We start from the raw sequence: 7,960 nt of genomic DNA, 5'->3' as shown, positions 1-7,960 counted from the left end.
TCATCTGACGTATCCAGTTCCGCCACTGTCATGGCGGCCAATTTAGGGTTGGTTTTCAGGAGAATCGCCTTACATCTCTCTGAGGACAGAGAACGTTCCCCAAAAGGCAGATAGCCCGTTGGACCCATTCAATGGCCACATCCACGTCCAAAACAGAATCGCCAGTTCTAGCAACATCAAGAAGCTCATATAGCTTTGATAAGGGCCCAGGGTATCCAGGATCTTGTCCTGGCATCCCTTAAGTGAGTGGTCAAGACCCTTCTTGGGTTTCCATCCCGATTTATTCAGGAACTGGGCAATCTGGGGATCAATGTCAGGTGTCCTGTAGGCCGAACCTGGAAGGGAAGGTCTTGGGCACTCGGCGCACAACTTATTGCGGCCCTCCTTGGACAATGGGGTGCGCATACGCTTAGCCACATATTGGGCGATATGATTTGCAGATTCAGCAGACCGTGGATGGCGGAGGTCATCAGGGTCGAACAGGGGGTTACCCTGAGGGTCAAAAAGCGCCTTACTATCCCCAGTGGGGCCCATTATCTGACCCCGGGCATTGGCAGAGGGCCCAGAGGGGGGGACACCCGTAAGGGGTAGGTCCTCGCCTGACTCGCCCTTGTCAAAGGAGTCATACTCCATAAAGTCAGAATCATCCTCCACACTCCGGTCGGTATCCGACCCATCATCCAGGGCTCTAGCCCATTTCCATAATCTAGCCTTTTTTGCCCGGCCAGGGGCTCTTTTGCGCGTGGGAGGCGCGCTATCTGTGACCGCCTCTAGCGTGTCAGGCATGGCTGGGAAAATGAGGAGGAAACAGCACCCATGGCTGAGGCAATCGCTTTCTGTAGGGAAGATGCCATAGTGGCCTCTAGCAGGGCCTGAAATTCCTGGGAGGCCATGGCACCCTCAGGGTTGTCAGAGTTAAAATCCCCAGAGGGACCTTCAGGCCCTTCTTCCCTATCCTGCATAGCTATAAGGTAACAAACTTCAAATAAAAGGGCACTGAGAATAGAAGTTTACAGGAGCACTAGTGAGAAGGGTTGAGTAACCCACAGAAAAACAGCATAAACAATATGACCTGTACGCTGGTGCACCCAGGGAAACTCAGAGCTCGAGAAAAACCGACCGCACGGCAGCACAGCGATCGGCAAAAAGGACCGACCAAAATGGCCGCCGCACATGTAGAAGTGTGCTCACCGACTGTCTCCCGGCGGGGGAAGGAGCGCGTGCACCCTACCCGCGCGGGCAGCCCGCGATGGAGGAGAGGGGAGCGCACGCAGCCGCGGCCGTGTAAGGGAAAACGGCCGCGGCAACGAGGCAGCGCCGGGTCCCGCGCGGCACGAGCAGGGAACAGAGGAGGGTAGAGAAAAGCCGAACAGAACAAAGGAAAAACCCCAGAGCACACCAGTGTGAAGCAGGTCAAATACAGAATACAATATCTGCACAGATAAGGTAAACCAGTAACAAGAATAAATACTAGTACAATAAATAATAGTGCAAACAAATACAATGAGCAGAGAAAAACAAATACTTAGCTGTCTGAGGAAGCAGCAAAGAAAGAGGGGGATTGTGGGAGACACAGGCCTTATATAGTCACTTCCTCTGTTATGTGATTGGTTTCCTGTGTACCTATACAGTTTAACTTGCATTTTGATAACATTTATATTCCTCTATCTTTGCTGCTGAGGAAATAAAGAAAGAGTTATGCATAATATGAGCCTCCGTGTCTTTAATAAAATTGATACATTCAACAATGCATCCACACATTCACGCACTACCGCTCTGCATCTTGCTTTTACACCAATTTTATACTACTAGCCTACTTGGAAGCCCCAAAGTATTTCATCGCAGTCCTTGAAAAATAGTCTATTACCCCCCCAAAAAAAAGATGTCATTAAAGGGACACTATAGTCACCAGTGCAACTACATGTATTCTTGACCCTATAGTGTTAACAAGACCATTTAGCCCCCCTGGGCCCCTCATGCCTCCATAAATATAGTAAAAATCTTACTATATTCAAGCCAGAAGCTGTAAATCTGCATGCTGTTAGACTCAGGAAAAACAAGCAGTCTTCTGACATGTGATAGGTGATTGTGACAGGGTGAGGGGTGGTGAGTGCGGCATGGTTGGGGGGGTCAGTGACTGACAGGAAGACAATATATGGGGATTTGTTATGTGTGCAGCGAGGGACACACATAAAGATACATTAAATATTACATATAAAACGATGTGCTCAAGTCTACAGTGGTAGAACAACTTGTGATAAGTCTAAGGGAAAAAAAAACTGAAGATAAGGTTGTTTTCTAGTTAAAAGAAACATGTAGAAAAATTAATCCCCCCTATTTTTTATGGAGTGTATATATATTAAAATATGCAAAGAAACAAAAAAAAAGACTACCTTTTCAAAATATTACTGTCACTTGCACTATTGCACTAATGGCACTCTGCACAACATGTGCCACTAGTATGCAGACCCATCCTTCCCCAGAAATAGACTCCACTAGTAAGGAGCCTTTCGTGATGGTCTAAATGGCCAAATTTATCCATACTGACCAGCAGCAGGGGCTCTTGAGAAAGGTGTTGAGATGGCTAGCCCAGCTCTTTCAGCCTACTAATGATGTCCAGGTTGGATAAAATTAGCACTGATGATGCAGAATTGTTAATTCTAACTGGTTTGGCTCCCAAAGACTCTAAGTAAAACAAAATCCACTAGACCAAGGTATAGTAGTTACAGGTATGTTGCTTAGAGAGTTCCTTTAAGCAACAGATTGGACTCCATTATATTTCAGAAGGATATTGGGGTGTTGGGTCCCTTAGGAACAAAAGGATATTAGGGTGTTGGGTCCATTAATAACAACAGGATATTGGGGTGTTGGGTCAATTAATAACCATGGATATTGGGGTGTTGGGTGGTCCATTAAGGACAGAATGATATTGGGGTATTGGGTCCATTAGGGACAGAAGAATGGGCAGCAGTAGAAAAGGTAGTTAGTTGTTAATCTGATTGTTGGACAGTATAACAGAGGTAATGTTTATCCACGCTACATCGGTTTTAGTAACTACTGTGGAACAAGTAAGGAAGCAGCGTTTTGGGCTATGGCAATTGATTATTTGGTGGAATCCCCCAAAACCCCAAAACAATGATTAACACCTCCAAAATAGTAAAATATTACTTTTTTTAAATTTTGTTAATCCCATCATCTGGCATTAAGTGAACCTGTCATGACAAATTCAAACTAACAGATAACCCCTAAAGCAAAGAATACATTATCTATCAGAGTGAAACAAAAATGTGTGGAATAATCAAGATTTACACCATGTCATCTTTTACAGTTACTGAGACAAAGTAAATGTAAAGTCAAACTGCTGTCTCAGCCATTTCATAGACAATACTAACATTGTGATGGAACATAGCCCAGGGGAAATACTGCAATAAAGAGACGTTTTAATGCATATACCTCTAAGGCATTAAAATGGGTGGTCAATTCTCTTTGCGGTAAGTGTATATAGAACTTAAATATCTGAAATATCAGTCATACAAGCTGTTGATGGCATTATTAAAGGAAAATTAATATCTCCAGGAATACTCGAGGCACCACAAATATTTGTTGCAATGTATTGATTACAATTATTTATTTATACAGCGCCAACATATTCCGCAGCGCAGTTCAATAGGTAAACAAGACAAACAATTCGAAGAAAACATGTTTGACATATGGGAACAGTAGGTAAAGAGGACCCTAACCAAACAAGCGCTAATCTAATGGGAGATGTGTTTGGGAGGAGGGGGCACAGTAGATGGTATACGGCAAGGGGTAGGTTGAGTTAAAGGGACACTATAGTGCCAGTAATACAAAGTTGTATTCCTGACACCACAGCTCCCTCTGCCCCCCACTCCTCCCCCCGTGCCTGATCCTAGCAGCCCTCGGCGCTGGGTCGCAGCTTTTCCTCCTCTAACGTCCCTTGATGAGCGGGCGTTAATGCACATGTGCAGCGAATGCTGCGTGTGCACTAGGCCTCCCTATAGGAAAGTATTGAATCAATGCTTTCATATAGGGAAATAGCTGACGCTAGATTTCCTCATGCAGAGCGATAGGGGCACTGCACGCAGATCACTTCAATAAGCTGAAGTGGTCTGGGTGCCTATAGTGTCCTTTTAACTAATAGGCTTCTCTAAAGAACTGTGTTTTTTAGGCTACAATTACGTGTGCTCTGTGTTTCTTCTTTTATTGAGGGTTTTTTCTAAGAACCATGACCACTTCAGTTATTTAAAATGGTTATGGTGTCTGTAGTCTGTATGGGTAGCGTTATACTTTAAAATACTACACATACGAAGTTTAACCCTTTGCTGCAAGAGGTGTAACCTCACCTCCGGCAGTGTCATTGTGGTGTCATCAGCCACCCTGGTACTAAAGTTCGGGGCTAGCAATTTTTAATTCAGTATACATTTATTTGCACTAAATTGCATTCATTGGCTGAGAGCGGTCAGTCGGCGTTCTCAGCCAATAAATATCACAGGTCGCGGCTTCTGACTTTTGCAACTGTGTTGAAGCAGGAAGTTCATCACCCCGTAAAGTGGCACTCCTTTATTAAACAGTTTGTCCCGTTACTGGAGTACTGGACCAGGGTACTCCTGGATACACTACAGCAGGCTGTAATGATTATATTTCCTACCTGTTCTATGTTAAATGTTGTATATATTGTGTATTAATATTGTTTTTGTATTTTATTGTACCCTATTGTAACAATGCAATGTTTTGTGGACCCAGGACATACTTGAAAACGAGAGAAATCTCAATGTATCTTTCCTGGTAAAATATTTTATAAATAAATAAATTACTGCAGAAGCTCTTCCTCCCAACCTGGAAAATGTTACTTTTCGTTCAAAAATACTGCTGTACATGTCATCTATTATGCCTCAGAACTTACAATTGAACTCCCAGAATCCTTTTCTGTGCCAATGAAGCAACGTGTGTGAAATAAGCTCAGTAGTCAGAACGTTAAATATCACAGTTCTTGAGAGCTTATTACAGAAATCCAACACCTAGGGAATTTGCAAATACAGGAACTTCAAATATGAGTATCTTTTTATTTATTTATTGAGGAAATGTACTGTTTTTTTTTTTTGTTTTTTTTTTGCATGGTTTTTAATGCAAATGTAATGTACACAAAAAAAAAATACTGTGTCAACTCATCTCCATCCTGAAGTGTCCTTTTTAAGCATGTTACTGTATCACATTAATTTATTACAACATTTACCACAAGAGGTCGCTGTAGCTCTTAAATTGTGAGTTTTGAAACGCCACCTGGCAACCATATTGCAGTTCAACTAAAGTCAGCCATTAAAAAATAGAGTAGAAAAATATCTCATTGGAATTGTGAGTTACAAATCAATGAATCTAACACAGAACACTTTGCATGTCAAACTTTAATGTTGTGCTTTAGCAGAATTCTAAACACTGTAATGACAATACCAAAAAAGATAAAAAGTAGGTCTCTCTTAGAAAAAAATATAAAAAATAATAAAACTAAATAAATAAATATATATATATACACACAAACACACACACACACACACACACATAAATAGAGAAAGTGAAGAGAGGTATCTATAGATTGTCAGCTAGAGGTTAGTGGCACGTATGTGAAGAAGAAAGGTTGATTCATGTATTTTATATTTTAAGATTGCATTGCTAGAGTCAGCATATCCTTTAATATCATGCATTTAGAGTGCAACTGCACACGCTTACTTTAACTCTAGCGTTTAAAAAAAAATTAAAAGGTGAAGGGACTACTTGGAGAAACAAAAATAATTATTATAAAATAACATGACTGGGCAGTTGCTGCTTTAAGAGAGGCACTACAAGGGGTGTATTCTAGCTGAGCCCTTCCTATCTGTTTTACATCAGTCATGCCCACTGCCCCTGTGGCAACTTAACTCTTTTGCTGCCAGGAAAATCTGAAAAGCTTTGCATGGTGATGTGTTTAGGGGCCCCCTGGTAATGAAGGAGTTATGAGTTATGCTCCCACTTCCTCTTCTCTAAGACACCTTTAAAAAAAAAAAAAACTTACAAAAAAATAAAAAATAAAAGAAGCCGGGCTACTGTAGGGGAGTGTCCCTTTAAACACAGCCCACTTTAATTATGTGAGGTCAACGAGACTTTCTTTTCTTTCTTTTTTTTTTTAAAGCAAGAAGCTGCCCAAACGAAAAAAAAAAAAATCTCTCAGTACATTGAATCCTTTTTTTTAACAAAAGTCCCTGCAAAGAACAGATGGTAGAAGACACAGAGATCAGTGGACTGAATGCCGGTATACCATTTTTAATTCATTCATAGAAGTCCACTCTCCGCAGTCAGGTGCCATCACACTTCAAGTCTTTGAAAGGAACAGGTACGTTAGCATCGTCATTTTTGGCACTTTTTTTTTTACATTGGGATTTGGAGGGGAAGCAGGAATGGTTTACTGGGTCCCCTGTTAAGCACAACCAGATCATTTCTCCCATTGGTGCCTATAATCCCTGTGTCTTAACTGTTCGCCTCTTTAAAACGTATTCATACTGTCTAGTATAACACACTCAATAGCTACACACAACATCTTCTTTAAATTATTTCTGTTGCTCAATACCACTCCTCACAGTAGTGCCTACTATAACTACGTATAACCTGCATAATTTCATTTACTGCAAGATTACCTCTCTCTATAACCCTTCTTGCTACTCCATATTTTTTTACTTATCCTTTAACGCTTCCTTTTGTTCCTCCCGATGCATTATATTTCCCCTAATTAATGTCACTCATATTATACCATAAAACCCATTATTTAACTGCTCACAATTTCGCCATTCAATTTTTGTCAATAACTATAAAAATTCATATAGCTGTACGTAACCCCTTCTATTTATTTACGTGATAAAAAAAACATCGTAATAATTCATCTTATGTCATTGTGTGCTGTAACATCTTTCTGCTTCTGTAGCTCTATATAACCATCATCAATATCTCCTACAACACCACATAACCTCTTTGTTGCTCTGATCAGTGCATCCTAATAGAATCTTGCAAGTTACGCGTAAAAAGTCTCATATAGTCTGCATTTTTTCTGTTCGTAAACCTCCCCATGCTCTGTCTATGTAGTTAGCTTTTTCTTATATTCTTACTGTAACATTCTTTATTTGAAAATAGTGTTGAGTAAACCAATTCGGAAGCATTTTGTTAAAGGACCACTCTAGTGCCAGGAAAACATACTCGTTTTCCTGGCACTAGAGTACCCTGAGGGTGCCCCCACCCTCAGGGACCCCCTCCCGCCGGGCTCTGGAGAGAGGAAGGGGTTAAACTTACCTCTTTTTCCAGCGCCGGGCGGGGAGCTTTCCTCCTCCTCTCCATCTTGATCGCGACGTCATCGGCTGAATGCGCATGCGCGGCAGGAGCCGCGCTCGCATTCAGCCGGTCGCATAGGAAAGCATTTACAATGCTTTCCTATGGACGCTTGCGTGCTCTCACTGTGATTTTCACAGTGAGAAGCACGCAAGCGCCTCTAGCGGCTGTCAATGAGACAGCCACTAGAGGATTTGGAGGCTGGATTAACCCTCATTATAAACATAGCAGTTTCTCTGAAACTGCTATGTTTATAAAAAAAAGGGTTAATCCTAGAGGTACCTGGCACCCAGACCACTTCATTAAGCTGAAGTGGTCTGGGTGCCTAGAGTGGTCCTTTAAACCATCTACTTTTGCTTTGTGTGTAACGTTCTCTTATGTCATCTACTATTGCTATGGCTAAAGAAATTGTCTGCAACACATATTCATTTGCCTCCCAGCCTGCTGCTCTAATATCTCCCAAGAATCCCCCCTCTAGCATGCATAGCATGTATCTCTCCATGTCTTCTCATCTGACAGATTCCATTCTTACTTTGAAGTTGACTTCAGCCCCTAATTAGTTTTGAAGAAACTTGACAGTATATAAAAGCAG

At 41.7% G+C, this 7,960-nt stretch overlaps 1 protein-coding gene across 1 annotated transcript in view; it reads left to right on the top strand.

Moving 5' to 3' along the window:
- The first annotated feature begins 6,201 nt into the window (after positions 1–6,201).
- The window catches only part of ADAMTS10 (ADAM metallopeptidase with thrombospondin type 1 motif 10), an 87,591-nt gene continuing 85,832 nt past the window's right edge, over positions 6,202–7,960 (top strand). Inside the window, exon 1 of the mRNA XM_063455869.1 lies at positions 6,202–6,385. The gene's annotated coding sequence lies outside the window, so the exon portion shown is untranslated. The remainder of the gene's footprint in view (positions 6,386–7,960) is intronic.

The sequence above is a fragment of the Pelobates fuscus genome, chromosome 5, assembly GCF_036172605.1.
Source record: "Pelobates fuscus isolate aPelFus1 chromosome 5, aPelFus1.pri, whole genome shotgun sequence".
Taxonomy (NCBI): Eukaryota; Metazoa; Chordata; class Amphibia; order Anura; family Pelobatidae; genus Pelobates; species Pelobates fuscus.
The sequence above is the reverse complement of the archived record's forward strand: the minus strand, read 5'-3'. Positions and strand labels throughout refer to the sequence as shown.